This window comes from Cololabis saira, chromosome 18 (assembly GCF_033807715.1).
Source record: "Cololabis saira isolate AMF1-May2022 chromosome 18, fColSai1.1, whole genome shotgun sequence".
Taxonomy (NCBI): Eukaryota; Metazoa; Chordata; class Actinopteri; order Beloniformes; family Belonidae; genus Cololabis; species Cololabis saira.
Window position 1 is genome coordinate 33,089,329 of NC_084604.1, and position 22,216 is coordinate 33,111,544.

The 22,216-nt window shown below is 40.2% G+C and overlaps 1 protein-coding gene across 4 annotated transcripts in view; it reads left to right on the forward strand.

Moving 5' to 3' along the window:
* The first annotated feature begins 3,848 nt into the window (after window positions 1–3,848).
* LOC133418516 (kelch-like protein 29) overlaps window positions 3,849–22,216 on the forward strand; it is a 274,919-nt gene continuing 256,551 nt past the window's right edge. For 3 of the 4 annotated variants that reach the window (XR_009770453.1, XM_061707244.1, XM_061707246.1), the window contains exons 1-2: window positions 3,849–4,095; window positions 14,715–14,783. The gene's annotated coding sequence lies outside the window, so the exon portion shown is untranslated. The remainder of the gene's footprint in view (window positions 4,096–14,714; window positions 14,784–22,216) is intronic. The other variant, XM_061707245.1, reaches the window with a different exon arrangement.

Here is a 22,216-nt window from a genome sequence, read left to right on the forward strand (position 1 = left end):
TGTCAATCGGGCCCTAGGCACATGCCTAGTTTGCCTTTGCGTTAATCCGGCTCTGCTCAAGGCACACCAGTGTGCCGCGGCACACAGTTTGGGAACCACTGATCTAAAGTAGTGCAGCTCAAAAAAGGACCAACACGGCCCTTTAGAGCCCCTCTGATGTCGATTTAACGCGGAACCATAAAAGCGGCCCAGAGGATCGTCGGCCGCCCCCTGCCCTCCCTAAATGACATTGCAGACTCTCAGGGGCTGAAAAGGGCTAGAAGGATTTTGCAGGACCCATCTCATCCCGGGCACAGTCTTTTTGACCTGCTGCCCTCCGGCAGGAGGTACAGAGTCCTGAAGCAGCGGACAAACATACTCCGAAAGACCTATCCCTGGGCCATAAGATTGCTAATAAGATAATACCAGAGGTGGAAAAAGTACTGAAAAATTGTAATTGAGTAAAAGTATCTTTACTTTGCTTAAATCCTACTCAAAGTAAAAGTAAAAGTACTCATCTAAAAATGTACTCGAGTAAAAGTACAAAAGTACTTCATTTAAAATGTAATTTGAGTAAAAGTTACATTCAGTTATTTAATGCAAAAAAAGGATGAGTCACGAATCAAATCCAGCACAAGTTGTTTTAATCAACTTTGAGGCATATTAAAGTTAAACATCCACACTTGTAAAAGCTCCGCTGAGCTCATTAACATGATCCTTTTACTTCCGCAGAACAGGACAAAAAGGACAGTCACAACCTGTACTGTAAAGTGCAAACTATTTTCAGTCATATTGTCCAACCGACAACACTAAAACCAGAATCAAAGTATTCAAACACAAAATAAAGTGCCCAATGCCCGCAGGATCCTGCTATTCACAATAAACCAAAATAAAATGCCCACAAGATTTTCACCATAACTTTGGTACTCAGTAACGTGAGGGGGTTCAAATGTAGCGAAGTAAAATACTTGGGTCAAAATGTACTCGAGTAAAAGTAAAAATTACATATTTCAAAAACTACTTCAAAAATTACAAATTACTCATAAAAAGTACAGTAACGTGAGTAAATGTAATTTGTTACTATCCACCCCTGGATAATACACAACATAACATAACATAACATAACATAACATAACATAACATAACAGAACAGGTGTATTTTTTTGAATGATGTGGGAGTGATGTCTAGGTCACAGTTTGTTGCACTTTACCAGACATTGTTTTATTGCTTTTATGTTTTTATACTATGCTTTTCATATTTATTTATTCCTCTTATTTTTGCTTCCTTTGCACTTTGGTGGAAACATCCCAACCAATCTCGTTGTAACCTGAGCACAATGACAATAAAGTCTATTTTAGTCCATGGGCCAGAGCCCAAAATTTCACTTGTCATACCACTCAAGGTGACCAAACTTGTTTATACATTTTATACATGTCTGTAGATGATATTTTGGTATGGTAACCCTTCCTTAGTGGCAGCTGTATCATAGTTATCAGCTCATGAAGTTACCACCCCCTTCAGAAAATTACCTTTTAGATGCTGCTGCATATTCTGGTTTAGACTCATGTACAGGATATCTGTCAATGTTTCACAATATTGTCTTTGGTATCATTTTAAAGGGGACCTTTAAAGCATTCATTCAAGCTAAGATATGATACATTTCCTGAATCCTTATGGTCCTGTGAGTATTCCAGTTTTTGTATTTTGTGTCTCTGTTGTTCCTAGATGACACAGGGATAAAAGATAGTATATCATTGTGTAAAAATGTGTGTTGTTTAAAGAGCTGCAGTGAACTCTATGTTGGTCAGAAAGATTCACATCTTAGCTTTAATGAATGCTTAAAATGATATCAAAGACAATATTGTAAAACATTGACAGATATCCTGTACATGAGTCTAAACCAGGATATGCACCAGCATCTAAAACAGGGGTAGGCAATTCCGGTCCTCGAGGGCCGGTGTCCTGCATGTTTTAGATGTTTCCCTGCTTTAACACACCTGATTCTAATTAATCATCGTCATCAGCTTGTCATCCAGGGCTGCACAATTCTGTTAATGACACAGGTACTTTTATCACGGTGTGCTGAAGCAGGGTAACATCTAAGACATGCAGGACACCGGCCCTCGAGGACCGGAATTGCCTACCCCTGATCTAAAATGTAATTCGCTGAACTTCATGAACTGATAACCAGTACTCGAGTTGAAGGGGGATGAGGGGGTACAGCATCCCCCCTGAAATAAAAACGGTCCAAATCATCACCCCTGTAAAACTGCCATCCCCCCTTTCCATCCCTTATTTCATTTAATCAAAGAATGTGGTTTTACTGCTATTTCAACATTTAGAGTCATCACCAGAAAAATAACACCAGAAAAATAACTTATTTGACAATTTTCACCTGTTTCAAGTAAATTTTCACTTGAAAAAAGTAGTAAAATCTGCCAGTGGGACAAGATTTATCTTCCCCTTACAAGCAAAAAAATCTTCTTCCACTGGCAGATTTTTCTACTTATTTTAAGTGAAAATCTACTCGAAACAGGTGAAAATTAGAGAAAATTAAAAAAAATGTTTTTTCCAGTGATGAGTCTTGTTTTAAGTGTAATGAGATTTTTTTTACTAAAATGAGACATTTTAACTAGAAATAAGACAAATATTGTTAAGATTGTGAGTTTTTGCAGTGATCCATTTTACTTATCCTGTGAAGGACAGAGTCATATTGATAAGTTCAGAAAACTGTTTTTTATTGTTGTGTTTTGATGTATTTGATGTAAGCCCAGTGGATATTTAAAGCTTACAGAAGGCTGCATTTAACTGCTGCTATGTCATTCCTGCAGTATTTCTGTAGGTGTTTTGGTCAGTGCTATTATTTGTGATATATTATATTATTTGTAATTAGCACAAATTATCTGCTCCCATATGATAAAATCCACCATCCCCCCTGATTTCTTTTTACAACTCGAGTACTGCTGATAACTATGATACAGCTGCCACTCAGGAAGGGTTATCATACCACTATATCATCTACAGACATGGCTCTTTTCAAAAATCATAAGCAAGTTTGGTCACCTTGAGTGGTGCTGATATCTGGCCTGGCCCATGGACTAATTCTATTCTATTCTAATTCAGGTTTTAAGCCTGAATTATGGTTCCGCTTTAAATCGACGCAGAGCCTCCCTGACCCAATACAGAGGTTCTTTTCAATTCAGGAGACTCGTTACAATCTTAGAGGTGTCTGCAATTTCACAGTACAAATAGCTAAAAAAGGTATGAAAGGAGATGTGTCTCCATCACTGGAGTTAAATTCTGGAATGATGCCAACATAAATTTAAAAACATGTCATTCTTTTGTTGTATTTAAGAAAATGGTTTGTAAAGCTATTTTTGAAGGTTATAAGTGTAATTGACCATCTGTTAATGTTTCTTTGCTTTTCTATTGTTTCTTTGCCTTTTGTTGTTTCTTTGCTTTTCTATTCTCTTTTTGGTTTTCTGGAGGTCTGTAGCCAAAAATAGAAAGTTGGTACTATAGGATAGACTTTTATAAGCATTTTGCTTCAGCCTATGCCTTTTCAGTTATTGTTCAACACATTTTTTTTGGTTTTGTATGAAATGTTAATGCTGTGTACAATGTTTTTTTTTGTGTTGTTTTGTGTTGCAATGACTGAATAAACTTCATTCTTTCATTCATTCATTCATCCCCGCGGCCCCTGGAGACGCGCTCCGTGCGCAAACGCTGCGCACTTGCGTACAGTGGCGGATGGGGGGCGCTGTATGGCCGGTGTCAGGCCGAGCAACGTGAAAGGGGGAGGAGCAGTAACCGGGAGTAAAGTGGCCACACGGTGTGCCAGTCCCCCCTCCAAACCGCAGCCTCGCATCTCCGAATCCGCCGCCGCGCAGTGAGCACGGAGAGTAGACGCGTCTGCCCAGTCCCGTTGCGCCGCGCAGAGCCCCCGGCTGACCGGCGATCAGCTGCCACCCCTGCACAGCGCGGCTCCCCTTGCTGTACAATGCGACTGCAGTCTCTGCGGGATAAACACAGCCTTCATCCGTAATAATATAAGCAGCGCCGGAGCGGAAACAAGGACGAACGCCGAGGAAGAGGAGGAGCGTGCGGCTGGGGAGGTAAAAGCGCTCGCTGCGTACACGCGTCGTTTCTGACATGCTTTGTGTTGGGAGAGGAGTTTCGGGCTCGAGTACCTGTCCTACCACGAATGAATGAGGGGGAGGAACATCAGTTTCGCTGCCAGCCCTGAGCTCAGGATCCATAGCCTACCAATTGCTGTGTGTGCTTCGTTCATGTTGTGCGCAAGCGCTCCTGCAGGAGAGAAGAAGATAGAACTTCACGTTTTAGAGACTGTTAGGACTATGGCTTGGGTAAAGAGTGAAATACAGATAGATATAATGCATATTAAGAGCGTGTTTCCCGATTATGATCATAAAAATCTCATGGAACCGGAGTCGTGTGGCATTTTATGGCACTGTCACAACTGACAATGATTTAATTGAATGACAGCACCTCAAATGGTTCCTAAAATCACTGGTCCAAATAAAGCCACTGGTAATGTCATGTGGGCTTATTTTTAATCTGCATCCTTGAAAATGTGGTTCCATACTTTACTCAAAATAACTCGACTAAAAGCACAAGGGCACAGACTGCACAGGGAAGATGTCTTTGTGCATGTTGGCATTTGTTTTTAAAATCCTATTATTGTATCCTCCAGATGTGTAAAGCCGCTAGTTTGCACCAGGCAACACTTATCCACTGGACAGCAAAGCATTACTCATCAGCGGTCCCGTGTGTTCTGAGTTGCTCTGCCATGGCAATGAGCACAGGTTAAAAACATTCTGCCGTTATCTGCCCTCACAGAGTTGAAAACTAACTTTGTATCTATTGATTTTAAAGGATGTGCTGCTGCTGACTGTCACAAGCAACGTGTCTGCTTTCCTGGCAGGGAGAAGGTAGTCTTGAAGTTGATACGTGTCGAAGAATTATCGCATTATCCTCAGTCCATATTTAGCATGATTTTATTCTGAACTTGCATATCCAACAGTCCTCGCTGGTCTTGGCACTGGTGCGTGTTTACGAGCGCCGCCATGGGCATGGGTTTATATATATTTATATAAATAGATGACAGGGCTGTGTTTCTCTTCCTGAATGGATGTGCCCCGCCGCCGCCGTTGTTGTTGTATTACTGTAATGGGCTGAGCATGTGGGGCAGGAGCAGAACACACTTCCCTGCTGATGACATTTGAAAACCTAGCAGGCTAGCAGGCAAATCAAGGTAGGGATTAAGGGCTTTAGTCCTAGTCCTCTCCGAGCAGACGGTGAGCTCTGCACTCGGCGGAGTAAGACAATGCATTTGCCTCAGAGCCTGAGCCATTTAGCAGGGGTCTTCTCACCTCTTGTGCTGCATATGAGCGGTGACTGCCTCTGCATATTTAGACAAACCACTCAACGTAGGAGGATCATCACACGGCTCTAATGTAGAGAAGTGTCAACACACAAATCAGAGGTCTTAACTCCCTCTGTAGTGCGCGTGTCAAGCTACAGAGCCGTGTGCCTTACCTCTGTGGATGTATTGTGGTCTTTTCAGTTTGTCACAAGCTTCTCTGCAATAAATTCAATCAGGGATAATCCTTCTCCATCAAATGTGGTTTAGGTCAGCCTGGGGAACTGCTTTGGCCTGAGGAATTCATTTAGAAATTACCCACAGGCATTTATCCTATTAGTAAAGGACAGGTGAAAAACTGCTCTCGTCATTATGGTCAGCAAATTACAGTCACGTAGCTCAAGGCTGTTTTTCATTTAAACATTTTTTTTTTGCCCCTGTACCCCAGAAGCAGAGTGATTCTGCAACGTAAGGGGTGTCTGTCTTGACCGCATTTGCAGTAATAAAACCGGCTGGCGTATATTGTTTTTGGTGTCCAAGGTGCAGCCAGAACAGTTGAAACCTGTTAGGATGTTCTCCGGCATCTAGGACAGGGATGCTCCTGCGCAGCATTTGGACGTTGTGTGGGTTGCAGATTGGGGTCTCTGTGGATCTGGCTCATTCCAGTGCATCCCACGGGTGCTCGATCTGATTTGGATGTGGGCTTCTTGTGATGTGTCATTCCCCGAGGCGCTCCAGAGCAGTTTTTGTGGTTTAGCAGGGTGCATTGTTCCGCTGCCACCGTGATTGTGCTCGGTCCCGAGCAACATTTAGGTGGATGGTGGTGGATCTGAGGTTTACCGGCAGAACATGGCATAGTAAAAATATGTTTTCATATTGTTTTTTTTTTGTTTTATGTAAAATAAAAAGTAGGACAGGGACCGCAGTGAAGTATTTGTGCTTGCGTGACGCTGTGATTGTATTAAAAAAGGAGTCGAGGAAAGAGAAGCTGCGTTCGGCTTCCCAACAAACCTGGCCACAGAAAGCCCAGCTCTGTTTTTATTTTTGTGTAAATAGATAAACATTAAACGACCTGCTACTTTTTAAGGTATTGCAGCAGAGAATAAAAACAACATTTTTTATTTTATTTCTTTATTTTTTAGATGTAATGCTTCTCTCTGTAACAGCTAATCCAAGTGAAACATTGAAGTAAAAAAGTAGCTGGTAGTTGTCCTGGTTCGTTTGGAGCAGTGTATATTACAGGATCAGTCCTGAACGACATGCCCCCCGGTCAAAGTCAAAATAAAGAGCTGTTTTCTGGCTGCGTGTGCTTTTGGTCAGAAAGGACCTGGGTTTTCTCCTTCCGTGGAACCCCCCCCCCCCCCCCTTTTTTATTTTTTTTAATTTAATAATATTTTAAATGTTTTTTTTGTTTTGTTTTTTTTATTAGCCACGTTTGTTCTATAGATGCACTCTTTTCAATAATGAAAATCACACATGAATTCATAATACAATTTTAACACTTTTGGGTCTCACCCTCCAACTGAACGTAGTGTGAGATCCTAGCTGTATAGTTTTTGTTGGAACATTTTGTGTGAATTAAGGAGGGAATATGCATGGATTTGCACAGCCTATATGGAATAAAAAATTTAATTGAAAACTTTTTTCTTTTTCATCCCTACAGAAATGGGAGGTTGTCAGTTTTTTATATAGAGAAAGGCAAGGTTTGGGTCGATTTCTCCCTAGGACATTATATTTGTTAGTATTCTCCTTCATTATCATCAAAACAGCATTGATGGTCGATTTTCAATCTGGCGATTTAAAAAAAGTGTATTAAAGCTCTTCTAGTTGTCCATAGTGGCACAACTCCAATAGGTTACGTAGTTTTTTCACCTTTTTGTATCTTCTGTGAAAACTGCTTTGATTCGCTTGTTATTGATTTTATCAAGTTTTGACATCAGTGTTAAATTTGTAAAAGAAAATCCTGATTAGAGTATCAGAATTACCTTTTTGTTATTTTAGATGGGTTTTATTGACTACGTATTTGCTTTTGTTCAGTGCAACTTTGCCATAATCAAAGATAATTATTGTTCTCCCCTTTTGTCAGATATGAAAACAGTAAGTGTCTCTTTAACTGGCACCATTTTTCGTTGCACGTGATGTTTATTTTACCAACTGGAGCATCAGAAGCATGTTTCATAACTGTTAGACGGCTGAGTCTTGTAAGAAAACACGTAACATGTGTTTTTTTTTTTTTTGTTTTTTTTTTTTCAATCAGACTGGTCCTGTTTTACCTCCGGCGTCTTGGGCAGTGCTCTGCTGATGCAGAAATATCCCTTGCCTTTAGTTTAATATTCAAGCCCAATCACATATTTTCTGTTATTACAATTAACTGAGATTGATGTCAGGGTGAAAACTGAAAAGTCCGTGAACAGTAAAGGGTTGGACGGGGCTCAGTTACTTCTTTTGACTCAACAGAGTCCAGTGTAATTACCACCACCCGCTCCCTCTTACTTCATAAAAGTGTTGGAACGTGTTAGTTATCCTGAACACACCTGCAACAGTCTCGTGCAAAACCTTGGTATGTTAAACATTCCTAAAACATCAGTTTTTATTACCTCCATAACAGTTAAACGTACTTTATTTTAATTGATCTATATTTATATTTAGCATGACAGCTAACACACAGAACAGTTTCACGCAATACAAATCGTCTGACTTCCTGTTTTTAGAAGCAGATGCAAGTATTCAACGGTTTAGTGAAAAATGTAGTTCTGTGTGTGTGTGTATTTAATTCTGGTTTTTGATAACTACAACTATGTAATGGTTGTATTAGTGCCATGCATTTTTGCAGGTGTTATTTTTATGTAGACTTTGGGTCTCAAAGATTTTTTTTTTACTCTCTAATGTTTGGATGATAATTATAAATATGCTGCCAGCAGCTGGTTATCTCACTGTAGCGCACAAATCTGTGTAAAACCTCAATGTGTCTGTCTTTTAAACCGCTTCAAAAAGATAAAACACTGCTGTGAGGGCAGCTCCATCCTGTGTTTTAAAATCCTGGGCACGGTACACACGGTTATTTTTTGGGTATATGCTCCCATTGATTCAACATTAACCGCTCCTTGTTCCCGATTGTTCTTTCGCTCATTTGTTTTTGTTTCAGCTGAACAGTTATTTGAATTTACTTAGAAATTGCATTAAATTCTCCTGGGCACGCGAGGGGTGCTGCTGGGTAGCTGAGGGCCGGGTGCTCTTCAAGGTGGAACGTTGCAGGCTCAGGAGGTCGTGCTGGAGTGAAGAGATGCAGTTTAAATGGCAGTGGGACCAAACTCGGATCCATCTGCATCTGTCGGAAGTCACAGCTACCTGGAGCCGGCAAACAGTTTATTCTGAATCTGCACCAAAACACCTTCTGTTTCACTTATTTAATAATATTTAGTCACTTGGTGATGAGTAGAGGATTCAGGATGCTTTGGCCATGTCTGAGCTTTTCTGAAGAAATAAGAATTGAGACTCAACATTTTCTCGACATCTGTCTTATCATCACTAGAGATGCAACGACCCTCTTTAAAATGTTTTATTTCTTTTATTTCCAACCTGATTCTGAAAGAAACTTCCAACATCAAAGGGCGCAGTGTTTTGCAATTGTTGGTTAATGTTTTCAAATTGAATATTTGAAACAAAATGCAAAAACTGCAGAAAAAAATAAACATTTACAATATTTAACTCTTCAAATAAGTAAAAAAACAATACTTCATCTGATCAGGATAAATCAAATAGGACTATATCAATAGTAAAAACTTTTGAGTAAAAAGATTTGAATTTGAACTAAATTTTTTGATCTATATTGTCATTCAGCCAGAGTCCACTGGCTGAAAGTGTTCAGTGAAAAGAGAAGTTGAGGTCAAATTTTCTTCTCTTATAAGGACATTCTGTATATCTCTATTTTTTTGGTCATTTATTTTTTTATTTTTTCCCCCTCAAAGCAGCACCTGTAAATAACTTGCAGCTGCAGTGTTAGGCAGGATCTGTTTCTCTGGTCACAAGCTGAAGAATTGCTATGAAGGTTAATGGATGGGGCTCTCCAGCTGAGGTGACAGGTGTGGTGGCCTTCTCTTGCGACAGTACAAATGAACGTGGGTTATGAGTTTAGCATCTTCTTTGTTGAAAGTAAACCAGTCACCAGAAGATGCAGCAGCAGCCTTTTATGCTTTTATTCCTTATTGGATTCAGTGGAAATGAAATCTTTGCTCGAAAATGCTGCAGAATATTTTGCATCAATGGCAATTACAAGACATAATATACTTACTAAGACATGGGGCAAAAGGCCATGAGCAAATGCCGCGCTCCGCAGGCTCTTAAGAAATCAGTGAACTATGAAAATCAGTCTCTTCAGCTGCCCTCTTGAACACAGTCACTGAAGGGCGACGGATGTTGGTATCACATTTCTAAAAAGCTTGTTTTTTTCACCGTTGAGACCCATATGGTCTCAAAATGCACTTAACTGTGAACCCTTCACATCCAAGGGGATTTCAGATCACTTTTGCTGTAAGGTTCTGTCATGTAAAAGATTTATTTTTTTCTAAAACTGAATGCTTTTTTTTTTTATTGGATTTTATAGTTTGTTGATGTATAAATGCATTTAAATTTAGATTTTTTTTTTGTCAGATTTATTCAATGATATAATTTATTGAAGCACAATTTTTCCTTTTTTGTATTAATTGGAAAAAAAAAAAGATGATTTAAAAACAAAGACAAAACCAACCTGCCTACACATTCTTTGTGAATCCTTTTTTTCAGTCATCAGAATGTGTTCAGATGTTCGGTTTGTCGTGAGTCCATGTCGAAGGTGTTTCTACCTTCGTCGCTGAAACAACCCGCCTGACAAAAGGCTGCGACTCATGAAGCTTCCAGTCATACGTGTGGATAATACTCCCAATTCAGCTGGAGCTCAAATGGAAAGGATGGACATTTATTTATATTTTTATATATATATATATATATATATATATATATATATATATATATATATATATATATATAAAAACATGTATTATGTGAATCTGGTTACTCTAAAGCCATCTGAATTGACTTGATATGTTGGAGAACAGAAGCTGCAGATTTGGACTCGGACCTGTGAGGGTACATCTGGTGGCTCCTGCGCTCTGGGAGGCTGCTGTGTTGAGAGGCTCCACGGGGGGCAGGTTAAGCCTGTTAGCCCCATATGAGGGGGTGGGTGCATGGGGGGGTAGAGAGGGAGGTGAAAATAGAAAAATCTTTTTCATCTTGTAGCCCATTATTACCAGCTACACTGCTGTTTTTTTGTTTTTTTTTGTTCTGTTTGTGCGGACCCCATTATGCCGTGGCCACAGGAACATTTCTGCTGTGCGGCTACTTGGCAGCCACAACTCCCCCTGCGTCTCTTTCCCCAACCGTAGTCATTTTAATAACTTTACTATCTAACCGCTACTCTGAGATCCACATCTTCTGTAATATAAAACCTGTTCCAGGAATGTCTGAGTTTAAACAAATTCAGATGATAGGAGCCTACATGAGAATCGCTGTAAAAGAGGCAATAATTGAAATGATTTAATGGGTGGCGAGTTAAAAAAAAAAAAAATGTAAAAGAAGCTTTATCTTTTTGGGGTTTGAGTTTGAAAGTTGGACTCATACCAGGTTCCTTTTATTTTAGAAATGGCAGACTAACTTCAAGAGGAAAACAAATGTCCCTCATCACCGAAGACTCATTTTCCTCAGCCTGTCTCTGAGAATCATGGGAGAATACAATGAAACCATGTGAGCACTGTGTTTCAATGTTTGCCATCGGGCCATCGCATAACGGCAACAAACTCTATGTACAGCAGTGACTTTTTAATTTAAAAAAAATATATATATCAAAATATATTTTGGGAATATTTGATAGTAAGCCGGCTTTCCAAATATTGTTGCGTCCTCTACACTTTGTTACTAACCAGCTAACCCTCTTTTTGTTGAACTGTTCTTGTTGTGCATCTGGGAAACTCGTTTGTTTATCTCCTGTAAAGACTGAATATGCAAATTTAAACAATTAATGGAAGTATACAACAGTGGCTTGCAGCCATGTCTGATTTGCATACTCCAACATTGCAAGTTTGAGATGTGGCTTTTGAGTTGAGAGGATGTATAAATCATGTGTTTGCAGGAGGTGTGATGTGCATCTATAATGGCGCCCTGTTTACAACATGTTTGCTTTAGCTTGGATGTATTCTTGAACTACAACAGATTATAAAATATTGTCTTCATGCACTCTAGCGTTGATTGATTCAAGCTGGCAGGAAATTTTCTCCGTATAATATCCTGCAGCACAATAAACACTATTATAAATGAATTTTTAGGAATCGCTGGGTGACAAATAACTATGAGAATGGCCCGTCTTTACTTGCCTGGATTTGTAAAATGTACTTGAGCTGTCTGCATGGGTGTTGTCCAGCTGTTGCGTTCAATGCACAGTGGAAGATGATGCCGTATAAAACTATCAAAACTGGAATATTTATTTGTTTGGAGGTTAAGAGATGGCATCTGCAGGCGCATTTGTTACACAGCTGCCTCCGCTCAGATGTGACCCTGGATGATTAACCTGTCTTTGCATCCATATAGTTCATTATAGTAGACTTAAAAGTTGGGCCGCTCGTATCAGCAGCCAAGGAAAAGAGCAGTTAAAACCAGAGAGAAGTAAACTCCTACTTGGAAACACATAAAGGCCAAAGCGTCTGGTTTCTGTGCAGTGTGTACATTTTTGATGTCTTGCAGCTTGGCTTCTCTTTGTATTCAAAGACAGAGAGACTTCCTCCGCAGTAAAACTGACCATAATGTTAATAAGGTGGCAGCTGAAGGTGGCATTGTAAAGATATCTCTTCTCTGTGCCTCTGGGCCTTGGCATGATTTTGGATTTTTTACGGAGTAGACATTTCTTGCTCTCAGCATTTATGAGATGAGTTTATCAGTTCCTCTTCTTCAGGCATACATTCATTTGCACTTGAAAAAGAAGCCCTTTGATTTTTATGTGACAAATGTTCAACTTGCAGTCTTGCAGGTCAGTGATAATTTGACAGCGTTGCTGACACACACTGGGCAGAATTCTCAGGTTTGACTCTTTCTTCGCTGTTTAAGTGGATGGTTGACTTGAAAATATCTCTAACAACCTTTCAAGACTGGAGCCAGTGTGATGGCAGCCAAGTTTGATTATTAATGGCGGGTCTCTATCTCTCAGGCCCTAATTGGTCTCTGCTGATTGCTGAGCGTTCTGATTAAGAAATGCCATTAAAATTGATGCATTATGCCTCCAAGTGTTTTTCACAGTTAGATAGCTGCTTCAATCAATTGATAATTACATAGATGATTTGTAGCTGGGCTTCATTTTGACAATTTTACAATAATTGGCATGACAGAACTTTCTCTCCGCATCTTAAAAGTAAGGAGGGAGCACCTTCTTGTGCGAAGTAAAACCCCCTGAAAATAAAAACGTTAAAATTGCTGCCAAAACTCCTGAAAATAAAATTTTGCATTTTTAAACCTGTTTTGTAAATAATAAAAAAGGAGATTAATGTTGTTTGTTTTTTATTTAACACTTGAAGAATTGCAAATGCCATTCATTAGTGCCTTGGACAGAGCGCTTGTATTTCATTACAGATGTTCATTACAGAACAAATACTTAGTGAAAGCAGAGACAAATATGAATCTATAGGGAGAAGGCGATGAGCTGGTTAATGTTTCTTTCTGTAGAGTTAATTGAAAACATCTCTAATTTCATGACCAACAATTTCTCTGCAGGCTTTACCTTGATATTCTGAAGAGAGGGAGGATAAAAGAAACTCCAGGTTTGGTGTCAAACATTATTTTGACTCGGAGTCTTTGCTACATGAAACAGTTGGCTTATTGAGCATTTATATTTTAAAAGGTTGTTAGAAACGTAATGCCCTTGGCATGAGAGGAATGAAAGGTGGCAGCTGAATGTGATTCATTCAGGTAGATGCTCAAACTGGTTCTGAGAAACATCTCTAATTTATATGCAGCTGATCATGCTTGAACTTTTAATGAGATTTCACTCAGGATTATTGTAATTCTGTTAAATAAACAACCAGATGTCAGAACTTTATTTTAGATGCTGTGCAGGAGCAGCAGACGCATTTTAGCTCTGTAAACTGATGTTGGAAGAAATTGGTTTTACACCAAGAGAGCTACTGTCTTTTATCATCCTCCTGAGGAACATTTGGCGAGGTAACCATTTCCATTCTTGCACAATCATCACAATGGAAATCTCCACCCCCCGAAATAAATGTGTCCGCGTCCATTTTTCTTCGTGTTTTAAAAGGAGAAATTTTGGCTGATCCCGTCTTGGAAAAATTACTTATCTTCATAAAGTAATCCTGAAGAAATTGTTGGCCTGTTTCGCTCCCTATTTTGCTGGAGTGTGTACGAAAGTGCCAGAGACTTAACAGCTCCATGTGTGAGGGAGGAAGAGACGGTCGTTAAGGTGGAGAGAAAAGGCAGCAATCCTTTGGAGGGTAGAGCAAGAGGTTTTCCTCCAGAAGCAGTAAAAGTCCAGCGTGGCTGCTGTGCTGTTTGGTTTATGGTGGTGGCTCTGAGGTGCACATACCTCACTGGGATGTCCTGTGGATCTCTGTCTGTGCTTCTCAAGTCCAGACATAGGACTCGAGCTCTCTCATTGTTGGAGCCCACCACAACTTCAGCGGCAGATGTCTATAATGATGCCATTGCCATGGTTTAAAATTCTTTCTTTTTTTTTATCACTTTGACACAAACACACACATAAAATCCAGTTTCCAGACAGAAGCTCTGACTCTCAAACAAAGAATAGGATGACTGCCAACAGCGGAGGAGTCACATGATCAGTGCTTTACCAACACAAGCATTGTTATGTTTCAATGAGGCCTTTTCAAGTGGTTTGTTTGCACGCAAACCGTCCTCTTTGCTGTCATCTTAGAGGAGCATAGCCCTCAGCTTGGTGTATAAATGTCTCCATTTTATTTAATTTATACCAAAGCATTTATTGGCTGCCAGTCCCTCCAGAGCTTACCAACCATATGCTTTTAGTTTGGCCTATCTCCACTGCCAAATGATGTCGCTGACCTCTGATGTCCTCTCAGGACAATTGGGGAGTTATTCATAGGTTTGGCATCTAGTCGCTCATCTGTTCCCCTGACCAAAGATTACAATCATAAAGCACTTGATGCACATCGTTCATACTTTGTTTTTTTTGTTTTCCAACTTTAACAGATGGCACATGCAAGAATATTATGGCTGCATTTTCAGACGTTTTAATTTTCTGTTTCACAGCCCCCCCACATTCACCAATTATTGTTTCTGCAGGTGTAGACGGCAGTACTTAAAAGATCCAATCTGTCTGTGATGAGCATCCCCGTCCACTAGAGAACAAAGGTACGGTAAGATAAGGAAAAGCTCATTATGTCATTTCCAAAAAGTATCCTGAGACAAGACAAGCAGTGTGATGCAAAATAACTGCACTGTGAAAGGTTGGCCATTTAATATCACACTCAGAATAGGTTGGGTTTTTTTTCAATGTTTAAAAAAAAAATTAAAAAAATCTGGTTATAAGAATATATCTGATTTAGTTTTAGTAAGTCCAACCCTGTTTGTTTATGCAGAACTGTACAAGTGTTGGCCTGGTTTAGTCGGGTGGGTGGCGTGATCCCCTTGAATCCTCTGAGATATGTTTCCATTAATTCTGCTTTACTTTCCCGCCGTGTCCCGAAAATGAGCTGTTTTTTTTCTTTTTTCTTTTTTCCTTCAACATTTTTGCAATTGCAACAAACAAAACCAAGACCGTCTCCGAGCAATTATGAGTTTGAATCTGGTCATTAAGAGATAGTATTACTCCTGGACGGCAGAACCCCAGGAATGCACAGACCCCTCTGGTGGTCTGCTCACTGCTGATGAGATAGAATTGAATTAATGGGGATGCCCACTGCGAGGACTGATTAGAACGACGCACTGCCTTTGATCCCTGAGCGAGGTGACCAGGCGTGGGCGCCACAGGCATTGGGGGGGTTGGGCTTTGTGTGTGTCTCTCTACACGTGTGTCCATGAATACGTGTATGTGCTCATCCTGGGTCAGTGCACCGCAGATGAACAGGACTCATTATGTGTGCTCTTTGATGGGGTTCGGCCCTCGCTGGGGTGTTTAGTTTGTGTGCTGCAGAAGGCTGCTAACTGTGGTCTATGTGGTCTGAAGCTGTGCCGGTCCATGCTGTGCTCAACTTTGGTAAATTAACTGTAGTCCTGCATAAAATTTAAATGGCTCACACCCACAGCTTGTGTTATGCAGTACAACAGTAGGCGGTGTCATTTATTGCGGTGCTGTATGCTTTTGAAATGACACAATTTGTAAATCCGGATCTGTTTACCAATTGCATTTACCACTTGGTTGGTTTAAGTAGTATACCAGCTGAGGGCCACTTGAGTGTAATATTCGACCTCAGTCATCAGGATGCCTGTGTGCTCCGACAGAAATACTTGTTGGATGGCTGAGAATTATTTTTTTTTTCGTCAGAAATTGCGTTTGGTGCATCCAAGGTTCCCATTTCCACTCTGAAGTATTTTAGTCTTTTCACTCATACACTTTCAAGTGCATCATGAACACTGTTTACACTTCCCAGAAGAGGCTGTCTCGAAGTAACATGGCCAAATGTAAAGTATTAACACATGTCAGGCCTGTACAACTGATATTTAAACATGGCAATCTAGTTGTTTTTTTCCACTGTACCTGAAGTAAAGATGTCACAATCTGTCATTAATCATACGTCCCATGTGTCATAACGATCTGTCTCCACTGTTTGGTCATATGTATTGTGTCGTGACGACTTGAGGTTGATGATTCACAGCTCTTTTGTGGTGATTTTTGTGTCATCTCTGTCATTTTCACTGAACACTGTGTACACACACTATAAAGGTGGGTATTTAAGGAGCACTTCTTGATGCACTGCATTTAACCCAGCTACACTGTAATCAAGTGTCTCTGAATGTCTTTGTGGTTGTGTGTTAATGGAGGCTAATACGCTTGGAGTGGAGACTTTCTTTCAACTGGTTTTGATGTTGTTTTATCAGAACCGTTGTATGGCTGGGATCCGAGACGTACATGCATTATAAAAGTTTAGGCTGCCATTAGTTTTCTCTCAAGTTTCACACTTCTCATTTAACTTCATGAACTCAGGGATCCTGAGTTCATGAATCCACTCGAGGTATTATTGGTTTGAATGTGCTTTAAATCCTCATGACAGCAGACATGGAAAAGGGAGGAAGGAAACCCACATTTTTCAGGAAAGTGACGAAGCCCAGAGCATTGAGTCTTCTGCTTTATTTTAAACTGAAACGTCACAGTTCTTTTTTCTTAAACCACATACCCGGGGAAGTAGTTGTCGTCGTCGTCGTCATCATCACCCTTGTTTGCTGTTTATGTTGGGCCCCCAGACAGTGGGCCGGAGCTGTCTGCCAGAATCACTATGAAGGCCAGATCAAGTAATGATAGATGACAAGCTTCTGCAAGGAGGAAAACGGGCCCCCCGGCGGCCCGCGGAGCTGCTCAGGCAAAGGTACCATCATCTGGCCGGGGTACCTGCTGCACTGTTGTGCAAGAAAGCTGATTACTTGAGGTAAATGAAAGGGTGGATGAGACCCTCCTGCGGCAGCTAATGAGCGGGGAAACTCACATCCCAGCTGGTCAAATACAGAGAGGTCTTTTCAGTAACTCTTACTTGCTAGTAAATCCTGGTGGTCACCTTGTTTTAACTGCACATGAAGTTCCGGTGTGTGTGTGCTGTTTATCATTCAGGACCAGCGCCGACTTTAAGCCGAGCATTAACTTTTCATTGCTTCATTATTCAGAGATGTACCTGTAAGGGAGAGAGCTCTGGATCAGTTGGGTCAGAGCTGCATACTATAGCCACACAGCGAAATGGTTTTCTTCACCTTTGTTCATAACAATAACTCGGAGACACTTGCAGATACTGCAGGATGCTCAAATGTGGCAAGTGAGTGGAGCTTGAGTGTCGATTGATCCTTCAAGGAGCTGATCAGAGTTGGTAATTCACTTGAATTAGTTTTGCCTTCAGTTTAGTTTAGTTTAGTTTATTTAGCACATAACATAAAAAAAGAACATTACACAAGTAAGTTCAGTTAAAAGAAACTGTGCAGGGAGGAGCGAGCAAGCCAGTAGGCTTATGAGGAGCCCCCACCTAATAACATTTAACAAAATCCTTATGAGGATATAAAATCATAAAAATAAAAATTGCATGTAGAACATGAATGAAAAATAAAATAATAAAAAATAAATAAATAAATAATAAAAAAAAAGATAAAAAAAATGACTGTACACATGATCATGAAAATATGAGTATTAAGCTGAACAAATGGCAACACAGAATATGAAGTGCAAAAGAACATTAAGAGCTTTCTTGACTACATTTTTGAATTAAATGCTCTCTTGAGCGACTTTTGAACATGGATATTGCCTTCCTACCTACCTAGCTGCTTTTCTCTTGAAATAAAATCCTAGATGCTACCTGAACTTCTCATGTTACACTGTAGTTGTACTATAGTAATCCCAGCAAAACAGAACAAGTGTTGGAAGTAAATAATTATTGTGGCAGGCCAAATTGGAGGCCTCATCATCATCCACACAAGGACATTTTCAAATTGTTCCCTGTGATATTTAAAAAGTTTTCATCTTGCATCACGAAGACTTTTCAGACATTAGTTATGAATCTTGTCATCTGGAGGCATGACTGGAACCAGAATCCAGAGTTTTCAGTGACGGGGTATTTGATAAAATGCAATAAAAGTAAGTATATTATTCTCAATTTTGCTCTGTAAGTAAATTCTGTAATTTATGATCACATGTGGTGCGTATCCACAATGTGCCTCTATAAGTGATGGGCGAACCTGCATCGTGGGGATAAAAGCATGAAATTTATGATTTAGTTTTTTATTATTTTTCTTACTTATGCCTTGTGGCCTGTCATATTTAGTCTCACATTCTTCCGCATGCGTGAAGGCAGCAGACGTGGCCTTAAAGTGTGAGGAATTAAATACTCTTTTTAAAAACGGAGGCTTTGAGCCCTGTTGAGGATAGGCCACCACTTCCCACCATTGTTAAACGATGAAAGATCCGTCGTCTGCTGACAAAGTTGGAAACTAAAGTCTTTACAGAGGCGTTTATCTGGCTGCGGGGGGGTAGAGTATGTAGCTTCCTAGATGGAAAATGATGAGGGTAGTCCAGCATGAAGCTATGTTCTAAGCAGAAGAGAAATGCCAGTAATAACATAACCTCTAACCTGGCCGCCAGTGATAATGTCTTCGCTGCTGAGCACAATCAGGTGTGCGGGAAGAGCAAGTGGGGTGCAAGGTCGAGCTTTTTTACAAGCAATGCCACGCTGTCATTCCGGAGACAACCCCTAGGCTCCAATGAGCACCATAGAGGCAGCAGGCTTCATAATTTATTTTAAAAAGTGGGGTGGTGGAGTGTGGGGGGGGGGGGGGGGGGGGGGGGTTCATTCATTCACATGCTATTACTAGAGGATGGCAGAGGTGGAACATAAATACACCATCATAAACGCTGCACGCAGCCCCTGTTCTTGTGCGCACCCAGTTGTATGCTTGTCACATAAACGGTGAGGTATTCTTTTGTTTGGATATTTTTATTAGGGGGTAAGGCACAGTTGAACAGGAATAAACAAAAAAAAGTTATACAGTCTACCTCCTTTTTTTTTTTTTTTGGAATTAAGAACAGAACAAAAAATCCACACAAAACAATGACAAATACACGAAAATTATTATATTCTTATATACAAGTAATATTTAAGTATTTAAGCTAAACAGTATGAATTAAAAAAATAGATGAATAAAAAGGGGAAAAAAAAAAAAAAAAGTAAATAAAAAGATAAATAAAAAGGAGGAAGAAAGAAAGGAATGAGAGAAGAGAGGGAGGGGGGGGATCCGTCAATCAGGAGGCAGGGACTGGAGAGAGTGGAAGAATGTAAGAAAGGGAAGCCACTTATTATAAAATTTGTTGCAACTACCCTTCAGTGAATATTTAATCTTTTCCAGCTTCAGAAAAAGCATGGTGTCGTTGAGCCACTGGGTACTAGAAGGAGCCTTAGTCGACTTCCAGTGGAGAAGAAGGTGGCGTCTTGCCAGTAAGGAAGTAAAAGCCAAAATGTCTTTTTGGTTTGAAGTAAACCGGCCATGGTCCTCTGGGAGCCCGAATATGGCAACATGGGGGGAGACTTTTATATTCACCGAGAGTATTTTTGACATGGTGTCAAAATAATTCGACCAAAAGCGAGAAAGTAGTGGGCAAGAGTAAAACATATGGGTTAAATTGCAGGACGAGGCATGACATTTGTCGCATTCGTCAGTGACACTGGGATAGATCTGTGAGAGTCGAGCTTTAGAAAAGTGGACTCTAAACAGTACTTTAAACTGTATAAGTGTAAGACGAGCGCAGGATGAACTTGTGTAAATTTTTTTAAGAGCAGCGTCCCACCAGTCATCCTCCAAATTTAGATCCAGTTCATCTTCCCAGGCAGCCCTAACTTTAATAACTGGAGAGAGATCGAAAGACAGAAGGTCATCGTAAACCTTAGAGATCAGTGATTTTTGAAGTGGATCATGGTTTAAAAGCACCTCCCACTGTAGAGTCGGCGGAGAGGATGGAAAAACTGGAAACAAAGCTTTAGCGCAGTGTCTAATCTGAAAGTATCGAAAGAGATGAGAAGGCGGGAGATTAAATTCACCTGAGAGATCTGCAAAGCTGCGAAAGATACCATCCTTGTAAAGATCTCCAAAACTTTTCAGGCCCTTATTATGCCATATGAGAAAGGTTGAATCTGTAAGCGGAGGTCGAAATAAATGATTGTTCAGTAATGGAGCTAAAGTAGATGCTGACTTAAATTTGAAGTGTTTCCTAAATTGATACCAAATTTTAAGTGTGGAGTGAACCACTTGATTATTTGTAAAGACAGAGAGGTTGGATGGAATAGATGAGGTAAGTAGAGCAGGTAAAGAGGATGAAATGCATGACTGTGCCTCCAATTTACACCATGGCATATTCACCGATTTGAACCAAAATGAAATTTTTTGAATATGTGCTGCCCAATAATACAGTTGGAAATTGGGAAGTGCCAGTCCGCCATTGAATTTACATCTCTGAAGTGTGGATTTGCGGATTCTAGGAGCCTTCCCACACCATAAGAAGTCAGAAATAGTTTGATCAATTATTTTAAAAAAGTGTTTTGGTAAGAAAAGTGGAAGACAATGGAACAGAAATAGAAATTTGGGCAAAATATTCATTTTAACTGCGTTAATTCTTCCAATTAATGAAAGAGGTAAGCTTTTCCATCTATGGAGGTCAGATTTAATTGTAGACATTAAAGGTGAGAGATTAGCAGAAAAAAGAGAGCTTAACGTTCTGGTTACGTTGATCCCAAGATACCTAAAGCCGGAAGGACTAATCTTAAAAGGGATATCTGACTGTACGAGCTGTGTTGCTGAGTCATTAATGGGATAGCATTCACTTTTAGATACGTTCACTTTATAGCCTGAGAAAGACCCGAATCTCTGGAAAGCAGATAAAATTGAAGGAATGGAGAGGACAGGATCCGAGACATATAACAGTAAGTCATCAGCGTAAAGTGACAGCTTATATTCTGTTCCCAATCGGGAGATCCCAGTAAAAGTGGGGGAGGACCTCAGAAAGATTGACAGGGGCTCAATAGCTAGTGCGAATAATAGGGGAGAGAGGGGACACCCCTGTCTGGTGCCACGGGCTAGAGTAAAAAAATTGGACTGAATGCCATTAGTGGAAACGCTTGCTTGTGGAGACGTGTAAAGGAGACGAATCAAAGAAATGAACCCATTCCCCAGCCCAAACTTCTTCAGTACAGTAAATAAATAGTCCCATTCAATCCTATCAAATGCCTTTTCAGCATCGACTGAGATTACGACTTCAGGTGTTGTGGTGATAGTTTTAGAGTGAATAATATTTAAAAGTGTCCGCACATTAAAGAATAACTGTCGCCCCTTAACAAATCCTGTCTGTTCATTTGAGACAATAGTTGGCACAATGTTCTCCAAGCGATAAGCCAAAGCTTTAGCAAGGATCTTAGCATCTACATTTATTAACGAAAGAGGTCTGTATGAGCCGCAGAGAGTTGGATCCTTATCTTTTTTTAAGAGGAGACTTATGGAGGCTTGCCTTAAAGTGGGAGGGAGAGTGCCATGTTCCAGTGATTCCTTATAAACAGCATGCAATAAAGGGGACAATTTATCCTGAAATTTCTTAAAAAATTCCACTGGAAATCCATCAGGGCCAGGAGCTTTGTTATTTTGCATACTTCTCACAGCGAGATTAATTTCTTCTACCGTTAATGGCGAGTCAAGATTTTTAGCAGCATCGGAGCCTATAACAGGAAAGTTGAGGCTATCTAAGAATGAATTCAATTCAGTGGAGCCAGATGGAGATTCAGACGTATATAGAGAGGAATAAAATGAGTGAAAGACAGAATTAATGGCGGTGGGATCCTGATGCAATGAGCCTGATGAATCTTTTATCTGAAGGATCATACGTGAGGCTGCCTGGCGACGTAGCTGATGAGCCATGAGCCGACTTGCCTTGTCTCCATGTTCATAATATACGGAGCGTGATCGTAAGAGAAGTCGCTCTGCGTCATTAGTGGTAAGGAGATCAAATTCAGTCTGTAAATCGACACGTTGTTTAAGAAAACTGGGAGAGGGGCAAGTAGCAAGTTGTTGGTCCAATTTTGTGATCTTAATAGAGAGTTCTTGTAATTTGGCTT